This window comes from Lycium barbarum, chromosome 11, assembly GCF_019175385.1.
Source record: "Lycium barbarum isolate Lr01 chromosome 11, ASM1917538v2, whole genome shotgun sequence".
Lineage (NCBI taxonomy): Eukaryota > Viridiplantae > Streptophyta > Magnoliopsida > Solanales > Solanaceae > Lycium > Lycium barbarum.
The window spans coordinates 41,102,221-41,111,484 of record NC_083347.1 but is presented as its reverse complement, the minus strand read 5'-3'; the positions used below and the strand labels follow the sequence as shown (position 1 = coordinate 41,111,484).

General features: G+C 36.5%; 1 long non-coding RNA gene across 1 annotated transcript; it reads left to right on the top strand.

The window, feature by feature from the left end:
- Window positions 1-252: 252 nt before the first annotated feature.
- LOC132617883 (uncharacterized) lies at window positions 253-5,373 on the top strand. The gene is made up of 2 exons (XR_009573860.1): window positions 253-949; window positions 4,874-5,373. It is a non-coding gene; the product is annotated as an uncharacterized LOC132617883 (long non-coding RNA).
- The last annotated feature ends 3,891 nt before the right edge of the window (window positions 5,374-9,264 follow it).

Here is a 9,264-nt window from a genome sequence, read left to right as displayed (position 1 = left end):
ATGTAATACATCTATATATATGTGAAATATATACATATAACGTGAATATATATATAGGATATATACGTGATATATACATATATGTGTGTGTGTGTGTGTGTGTGTGTGTGTATAATGATTTGGGGCTGCCCATTTTCTTAGAAAAAAAAAAAAGGACCGAGTCCAGCCCAACAAGGACTAGACCTGGCCCAAGGCGTAAAATAAGAAAAGGAGGGGGCAAGGCCCGATTTGTTATATCAGCCAACCCAAACACACCCTCCCCTTCCCTTTCCCCCTTTCTCTCCAAAACCCTAGCCGCCTTTGCGCGATTTTCTCTCTCCTCGTCATCCATGACTTTTTATGGTAAAATGGCAGAAAAATGAGGGCTTGCTCAAGTTAGCATGGCCAAAACGAGCAAAGCATTGAATGCTCTCACTCGTTTTCACCTAATGCTGCCCAAACACGTTACTATCTCTTTTTTTTCCGGCATTTTTACATATTCAACGGTAAGAACTCTGAAAATCTCTTAATGAGTTTTGTTTGCATCCTATTTTGAACTTTGGTTTCTCATTGGTTTATGACTGGTCGCACGGATCGACCTTTTTTAGGTCAGATCTGACCTTTCCTTTACTCGATTTAGCGATTGTTAGTTGTCAGATGGGATTTGAGACGAGAATTTTCAATTTTTTTTGAAAGTCCCACATCGGTCGAAATTTGGGTTTTACATCAATTTAGGGGTTATAAATAGAAGTCCTAATTTTCAGAAAGAAGAGGAGGAACACTGAATACATAGGGTTTCTAGCTTCGTTGCTTAAAACCTTTAATTTTTAGTGAAGTAAGAATTAAAAAAAAAAAAAAAGAATTTTTGGTTTACTTGTTTTCTTGGTGTGGTCGGGTGAGTTTGAGCTTTGGGGGGATCAACTTGAGATTCCAAGTCTAAATTCTCGATCTAAGGCTGCACTCTTAGGAGGTAATTTCCTTTTTTTTTCGTTGGTCTTTGCATTCTTTATATATTTTGTAGATTTAATTAGTTGTGATATATGTAGTATGTTTTTTTGTTTATATGTGCTTAAGTAGATAAGTATTCTGTCTTAATTCATTTTTTTTGTTTGTTTTAAAATTGCTCTTATAATTTGTTTGTTTGTTTGTTGGCTGCTCATAGAATATGCCTTAGTCGTTTATGTGCAGTTAGATGTTGTTGTTATTTCCTGGTCAACTTAGATATCTTAGTGTGCTATGGTTGGATAACTTAAGTCTTAAACAAGAAACCTAGTCTATTAGCTAAAGAGATGTCAATTTAATTACATAAGTTCTTATGTGTGGGATTGAACATAATAATTATTATGCAGGTTGACAATGTTCAGTTTGGTTAATCTATACTAATATAGGCATTGGTTTCATGTTCAAATATATGTTTAAATAAAGTGTCATTATATTTGAAGTTGATCTAAATGGTGTATATGTTGTACACAGATGCTTTGTCTATCTATATTCCTAAGTTTGACGGGCCTAGTGAGTTTATTCTATTTGTTTGACCTGTTAGCCTGTTTGAACCTAATGCTAAGTCTAAACAGTTTGTTCTGAGTCCCTGCGATCCTTATGAACTAACTATAGCTATCCGAACATGTAAATACTTTAAAAACGACTAATATGAGCAAACCTGGCTAATAAATCATACGTGGGTTTAATTAATGTTGATGGTGTAGCTCTAAAAACTATTTTTTGAATTGCCTAAAAGACCCATTGAGGTCAAGAGTTTGACAAAAACTAGGTATGTTGGTTGGAGAACAATAGTTGTATGCCATTATGTTAACCTGATTTGTGTGCAACATGTGTATTTGCCTCATTCCATGCTCAGTGTTTTGAAGGAACCAGTCATAGGGTTGGTTTTAGTTTTAATCCTACTGTCTAGTTGAAACCTCTATTATCTAATGCCTTATGGCTCTGCTGAAAAGAAAAGAGGAAAGTGATTGTGATCTCTTCTTTGTCTTAACTGGTATATTGTGTGATTAATGCTTCATTGAGTGTATTGAGTGTTATTAAGTGATTTGAATCTGATCCTCCCTGACTAAGACAAGACCTGTACACTAATCTATCCCTAGGATGTGAAACCAACACTGAAAATGACATGAAGCTTAAGTGTTGTGGAGGGAAACATATGTGGACTTAATAACCTATCTAATAGCATTAGGTTTAAATTGGCATTTTGGCCTATTTGATTGTCTGGATTCATTTTAATCTCATCTTGCCTATGGACGTTTTGTGCAAAGACTCAATATGAGCAAACACATTTAGGAGGATCATATGTATGGGCAGATGGTAGTCTAAAGTTGCCCAAAGTGTATGTTTGTTCCCTGTTTGCTTCCTTAATTCCCTTCTTTGTTTACCTTGTGCTATGGATCTTTGATCATTTAATTGGTTCGGCTTGTCTTAATGATGTTTATGCCTAAACATAGTATAACATAGAAATGCATATATATGTTGATATACCTATTAGTTATTACGCTAATGGGGAGGTCCAATTGGCCAAAAGGGATCAAGCTTGAGCCTCTCCCAATGTCTGTCATGCATAGGGTTCATGAAACCCTTTGGATCTTGTGTGGCATTGGGCACAAAGAGGTAAAATCTTTCCTTCTTTAGCCATTTGGGAATCCTCAAAGGTGTATATACTCAGGTATATCAAAGAAGTATATGTATATATGCTTGAGTCTTCCTTTAAATATATAAGTAGCTGAATCTGTTAGACTAAGTTTCATTTGAAGAATGGTTTTTGATTGACCAATTCATTATTTGTTATGTTCCTTGCCTACCTAATGTGTATACATGGTATTAATTTTTATCTTCTCTATGTGGGACGCTTTCTTGCATTTTTGGTCCATTGCATCGCCAATACTAGGGTTGGGCTAAGGCCCAATCCCATTATCTGATCGAGTCCAGTTCGTGTTTGGAAAGGGAAGCAAATATTAGTTAAAGGCCCAACTATGGGTGAAAATAGCACTAATGGGGCGGGTAGCCCATTAGTAAAATAATCCTTTTCCTCCCCTTTATCTGATTTATTTGTGTGATTTGTAAAAATATGAACCTTATTATTAGTGGAAACATTGGTGGATATAGAATTAGGATTATCACTTAGTTTGATTTAGGTAATCAAGATAAAATAAATTCAAATCGTCGCAAAGTTTGGTTTTTAATAATTGATGTCCAAGATGAATACCTTTTCTGTTTTTTCTTCTTCTAAATATCACGAGTTTGAAGCAAGGACAACGAGCTGACTTTTTTTTTCTAAAATGGAACTCATTTTTTTTAATGTTAGAGTCGCCTATAAATTTTGTATGAGTAAAATCACTTGAGAACTAACATGGATTCAAGTCCCTATTTTTTTAGGGAAAGAAAGTAATGACCAGTTTGTAACAGATCTTTGAGGAAAAAGAGCATTTGCATAATTAAGTATTGGGCCTGGAAGTCCTCTAAAAAACTGGATCAAAACCAATCGTTTTTTCTTATTTTCTGAAGGAGCACGTTTTCTGGGCTATGTTTCGTTAGGAAAAACTGGTTGCATCTTTGAAACTTTGGACTTAATGAATTTTGGCTGACAAATGGATTTTACCTATGGGCTGAAACTGGAAATCGGGATTTTGCATGGATAAAAAGTGAAATTTTGAGGTTAGCCCCCTTGGGCTAAATATTGTGACATTTGTGGACTGAAATGGCTTGGACTGAATTTGACTTTGGGCCTGGTTTGAGGCTGGACGGATCTGGTTATGTGGAATATAGTTTGGACATATTGGGCTTCCATAAAAAATGGACCTAATAAAATGGACTTTATACACGCGCGCGCGCGCGCACACACACACACACACACACACATATATATATATATATATATAAACGGGAATATATCCCATATTTTCATATAAGTATAAACCCGTAGGTGCTAAACACATTTCGTTAGGACTAGAATAGTAGCGACTCTACTCGGGAGCGATCCTGAGTGTGTCCTAGTCCGGAAACGAAGTGTGTTGAATACTTACGTGGATTTTTCTAAACCAAAACCCCTTATTTATAAGGGGATTTTTTGCCGAATTTTTTCTAAAAAGGGAGATGTTGATGTGAACATAAAAAATGTTATACTCTTTCTTGCTGAAAACTTTAACACATAGGCAAATAAATAAACCTTACAGTGAAGCTCGTAGGCCAACCATATTCTACGGATTCTTAATGCCAGGGTGCTTAAAACCTTCCCTGGGGGATCACCAGAACTCTTACCTCGAACTCTGATCCAAAAGACTTTTTCTCGGTCTGAAAAAACTCTTTATACACGGTTTTCCTAATTTTCCTTTTGAATAAATTAGGTGGCGACTCTAAAAAAATACTAAAATTCAATTAAAGCACCAACAACTTCGTAGTAACATTTATGCCTTAACTCGCGTAAAAGCGAACCGTAACAAAAACAAAAACATCAAAACTTTTTAAATTTTTCTTTTAGGGGGGAAGGGGGGGGGGGGGGGGGGGCTGGTGTGACTTTTGGGATTTTTTTCCCCCGCCAATTTTAGGTAATTAGGATTTTATTAAGTTGGACCAAAGTGTAAAAAATAAAACTTGGGGGCAAAGTGTTAAAAATGAAGCTTAGAGCTAAAGTGTTAAAAATAAAACTGTTAGGTAAGTTGGAATATGGTCAAAAGTCCTTAATCACTAATCCAAATATTATCACCTCTACTCAATTAATAAAACTTGAGTTATCACCACTCAATTTTGAAACTTTTTAGTCGCCTATAATTAAATGCCCCAATGGTGTGCCGCGAAATTACGGGATATTCGATGCTAATTCCTTAAGATTTTGTGACTCTTCAAGCACTTTTGTTGTTACTTTTTGTGTATTTATGTTGTTTTGTAGGATAAGATGCCCGGAGAGCATAACGGAGCAAAACAAAGCAAAATAGAGCAAAAATAGAACAAAAAGCACTTTCTGGCAGCACATGCTAGTAGCACTTGCTGCAGCATGTTGGGCATGCGAGCAGAACTTGCTGCAGCATGTGCTGACAGAGATATTTGCACAACATGCTACGGTTTGGCACAACATGCGACTCGCATGTTGCACATGCGACACAAGATGCGAGTAGCATGTTGTGCACGCAGGGTATTTTTGTCCAGATTTTGTTCCCGTTTTGGCACTTCTATAAATAGAATGCTAGGGTTTGTAAAACTTATCTTTGGCCATTTTGCAAGCTTTGGAGCTAGGGTTTTTACACCACACCTTTGGAGGAGAAGATTGGAGCTCTTTAATGATAAATTTCTTAATCCTTTCTTCAATTCCTTGCTTTGTATTGCATATTTAAGTGTGTTGTATTTTATTCCATTACTTGAAACTTGTTTATGAAAATATACATTGTTAAAGTTTTGGATCAAACTCTTGTTTTGCTTATGTATTGCATGATTTTTATTGCTATTGAAATGAGTCTTTGTTGATTTAATTAATTTTGTTCTTTAATGTTTCTTAAGGGATTAGCTAACCCTAAGACTCGCCCATTTACTTTGATTGAGCTCGGAAGAGGAAATCTAGGATGGGAAAGATTAATTAACAAGAATTTGGGTCATTAAACTCATCTAATAACTTGAGCTAGGAGTAGGAAAGTTACTTGAGATTCAATTGGTTGTGCTTGATATCACACTCTAAGGTTTGGAAAAGCTTAGAGTGAAATTCATTGATTTGGTTGGAAGACTTTCAATGAGATTTTAGAAACCATTATCTATTAACATGAACCCGCTCTTAGTTGTAAAATCATAAAATACATTGGATCATTACTTGAGAGTTTCTTGTATCCATGCTTGTGGCCATTGATCATTTTACTTGCTTTCTAGGTTAGTTTACATTTCCTCATTAGTTATAATTTTCTCAAAAACCAAAATATATCTATCGTTTGGCTTAGCTTGGTAAGTGAAAGTTCCTTACTTTCTTAATCGCCTAGTATATTGTTCCCTGTGGGATCGACCCCGACTCATAGTTGGGTAAATTATATTGCATACGACCGTGTACACTTTCTCTTTGAGGAGTGGATTTGGTTGCCGGGGAACAATTTGGCGTATTTGGGTTAGTTTCGGATTTTAAGCTTGCTTGCTTTGGTCCAAACTTGTGAATATGTGTTTGTGATTTTTCGTGTTTCTTTGTGTTAGTTTTTATTTATTTTTGTTACTTGTGTCTCTATGGCATCTTTGAATGAAACTGGGTTTGATGGTTGCAATCCATATTTTGATGACCCATGTCCATATTGTGGAGAACCTCACTTTTGGCCAGACTGTGAAAATGCTCCCGGGAGAGAGATGTGTGCACCGTCTCAATCCTATGATGGGAATATTTGTAATATATGTGGTGGTCAAGGTGGACATTGGGGTGATTGTCCCAATTATTTTGCTTCCCCTCCCCCAAGTTGTTCTAACGAAAATGCTAGTTGTGCTTTTGAGTTTGACAGGGACAATGACATGGCAAGTGAAGGACAAAGTGCCGAATTTGAAGGCATCATGGCAATGCTCCAAACATACTTAGATGGAGAAGCTAAAATGGAGGAAGAGCGAAAACTCGTCCAACAATCCATTTTAGAAAATGGAGAAGCTATGAAAAGAATGAATGATTCATTTGAGGGTGCCAATTCCTCAATTGTCATGGAAATGTCTACTCCTCAAAATGAATTGGTTGAAGAAGAGATTTCAAATTTGAAAGATGAGCCCGACAATTCTTGTGACCACAACGAAAGTTGTGAAAGTGAGGAAGTGGTTCAACTTGAAGAAGAGCAAAATATTGATGAAGAAATCTCTAATTCTCAAAAAGAAGAAGTTGAGGAAATTTTGAAAAGCATAATGGGGAGGAATAAAAACTATGGGTAAGTCTTGACCAAATTGTGGGAAGAAGTTCAACATAGAGATGATGAAACTATCCAAAAGGTATATCTCACCATGGATGGATTTTTACAAGAGTTGGACGACTCTCAAAATGAAGAAAAACTTGACAAGATGGAAATTTTGAGCCAAGATTGGCTAATGAATCAAGCTCAACAACTTGAAGCCTATGGGGATCACCGTGAAGGCATTTCACGGCGGATGAAAGAATTTCTAAAAATGCATGTTGAGCAAAGTCAAGAAGTGGAGCTACTTGAAATTGCTATCCAAAAATTGGAGGCCGAATTGAATGCAAAGATTGAGGCATGTGATGCTCAATATCTAAGGGCCATGGATTGTAGTTTTGAGTTGGTTTCCAATGAAGAAGAGGTCAAGATTGATTTTCATGAGCTAATGGTAAATTGCCAGCCTACCAACCCAAAAATAGTGAATGATATCGAAGTTGAAGAAATGATACTAGAGTTGCATAAAAAAGTTCATAAAATAATTTTTGAAGACTCTAGTTCATTTTTGGGTGAGAATGTCAAAATTCATGCAAATTTGGAATTTGAGCGCGTTGGACCTCATTCTAGCCATTTTTCAACGTTGTGCTTGGTGAATGATATGGAAGTTGAACCAACCAAGCCTATGGAGAATTTTGGAGATGAAGATCAAAGCGCTTTCATTTTGAAGTTTGCTATGCCAAGAAGACAAAATGGCATGCCTCACTTACGGGCCAAGAAGTGCAAAATGCGATACCCGAAAGTTGGCCTCTTTGTTTTTCTACCACCGCCCCATGAGCGTCATCATGATCTTGATTCAAAGTTGGGGCGCAAATTCATATCTTCTAAATGGAAGGAAAAGTAGTAAAGGTAACTGTCGTGCCGCGGCGTTAACTTAAGCGCTTGGTGGGAGGCAACCCATCGTTTTCAAAATTTTTAAGTCGTTTTTGAAATTTTATTTTTTTTAGAATAGTTTATTTTATTGCTTTTGACTAATCTGCAAAGTTTCATAATTTTTGGAATTGTTTTGAGCCGGTCGGGGTTTCAAAGAAGCCACAAACCAGTAGCTGCTGTTGAAATAGATCCCAACAGCCACACCAAGTTTTCAGGTGACATCACCTGCGATTCGCAGGTCATGCTTGTGTTTCGCAGGTGCTGACTCAGTGACATCACCTGCGAACCGCAGGTCATGCCTGCGAGTCGCAGGTGCTGACAAAAAAAAAATTATTTGCCCTCAAACTATTTTATGTTTTGTTTTGATTATGTGCAGTGAGTACACTGCAATGTTTGTAGTTGGGGGTGGCATATGGTAGCACATTATATTTTGGTTATGCTTGATTTGTGTCCTTGCCGGGCTTTTGTCTTATGTATGGATATTGTGTGCCCTTGTTGGGCTTGTTTTGTGATTGTTGGTGTGGTTGTGAATAGACGTTGTTGCAAATGGAACTTGCTCAAATTTTTGAAGATTTTGTTTTGTTGGCATGTTGTGGATTAGTCGCTTTTATTATTTTATTTTCTTTCTTAGCTTCTTTCATTAGTCTTGTAGTTTAGGTGTAGGTGCTCCTTTGAGGAAAAATGTGGAAACTCTTGGCTTGTTTGGTACTAATAGAGTTAGTCTCTTGCATGTGAAATTGAAATGCGAATACCTCTTCAAATTGTTTTGTGGAAGTTAAAAAGCAAGGTGCATAGGAAAGAATGATCTTTGTGACAACTTGTTGGCTCATTTGGTGACTCTTTACCTACTAATTGTGTTTACTTTGGATTATGAGATATTGCACTAGTTGTTCTTGCTTAGGAAGTGAAATTGATCCATCTTAACTAGTTCATATGCCATGTGTGGTGAGTGTTTGTTGAATAATTCTTGTGTTTACTTTTATCATCTAGAACTTGTCCGGTTAGTCTTTCAATGCTAATTTTGATTATGTTGGTCGGAGAGATGACCTTGGGCTATCTTTGTGATTTTTGAAAAAGTCTCTTTAGCCTTTCTAGCCTACCATTGCATAAATAATATCACTAGTAACCCCATTTGAGCCTATGACCTTTTCTTTGATTGCCACATTACAAGCCTTTACCCTTTTTGATGAAAAATCTCTCTTTTGAACCTTTCCCTCCTTGAACATGAAATTGTGAATTTGAGGCCAAAAGCCTAAGTTGGGGGTGTTAGTGTTGCTTGAGAGTGGTGAATGTTGCTGTTGTGGAAAAGTCAAAAGAAAGGAAAAAAATTTGAAAAATACAAAAATGTTGCAAACTTTTTGTGCAAAAAATGTATCTTTGTGAAAAAAAAAATAGAAATCAAGAAAATGGTTGCACAAAAAGAAGTTGGAATAATTGGGGAAACTAGTATGCAAAGGAAGGAGTGATGTTTTGAAATGAAGAGGAAAGTGGACGAAAGGTTTTGTGTAATGTTCAAGGA